Here is a 1,164-nt window from a genome sequence, read left to right as displayed (position 1 = left end):
TTTGGTGAAATAAGACCTTTACAAGTTAATATCAAACTTTGTCTCTGGTTGTGGGTACTCTGTTTTTTTTTCACTTCTGTGTTGGATTATTTGCTGTTCTCACCACTTAAGCTGTGCTGGAACTAATTTGTTGTCCTCTGCTTACTTCTAAAGTGGGGCAAATTCCTGTGGGGACCAATACTTGAGTTCTGTGGTTGAGCTAAGTTGCTGCTTTGCTGTTGATTCCCTGGGGAAGGTTTTTTGTGCAGCTCAGCTTTTAATGGTTGACTTTATAGGAGTTCTGGGTTTAGTGAAACCCAGTGCACCTGGGTTGTGTAGAAACACTGGTCTGGGCCTCTTTTCATCAAACTGCACCCCGTGCAATCCTATATTCCTGAGCAATCTCCTCCGAGGGGTCTTGCACTGATTGGGCAGCAGATTGGCTATCCTTGCAGTGTCCCAGTGTTCTCCCAGTGGGCCCATCTCCCCCCACCGCCCATGCTGCAAACACTTCCCATGGGACAGGCTATACGCCGGTCCGTTGTGATGACTCACCAGCTTCTGAGTGGCTCCTGTTTTTCAGTTCTGGCTCCTGGCTCCTATGTGAGCCCATGGGAGCCACCAAGGCCCTTTTCTCCCCTGCTGCCTCCAAGCAACTCCATCCAAAGGGCATAGCTACAGCTTTTGCTGGCTCCTGCTCCGTGTGCTCAGCAGTTCCAGTGGCAGGGGCTCAAAACGGTTGGAGCGGTTTTTTCTTTCTCTCATCGTGGCTTCTACTGCCTTCATGCTCCGTAGGTCTCTCCTCCTCTTCCCCTGAGCTCTAGCAGCCCCAGCTTGGCTGTTCTTGCTTTTTTATAGTTGTATTGGTTGATTTGTGGGAGAGAGTGACACTGGGTACTGTCTATTCTGCCATCTTGACCAGAAGATTTTTGCTTCATATTTTGGAGCTGAGTTTTTAGGATATTTTATGTCCTCCTAATGTATTGACCATTTTATCATAATGAAATTTCCCTCTTCTTTTCTGGTAATACTTCTTAGTTCAAAATCACTTTATCTGATGTGAATATAGCCACTCCAGCATTCTTATGCTTACTGTTTGCACAATATTCCTTTTTCTATTCATTTACTTTCTCCCGCTCTCTTTCTTTTTTCTTTTTTCTTTTTTTTTTTATCTTTTTGCCATGT

The sequence above is a fragment of the Galeopterus variegatus genome, unplaced genomic scaffold, assembly GCF_000696425.1.
Source record: "Galeopterus variegatus unplaced genomic scaffold, G_variegatus-3.0.2 Scaffold3232, whole genome shotgun sequence".
NCBI lineage: Eukaryota > Metazoa > Chordata > Mammalia > Dermoptera > Cynocephalidae > Galeopterus > Galeopterus variegatus.
Note: the sequence above shows the minus strand (reverse complement) of the source record.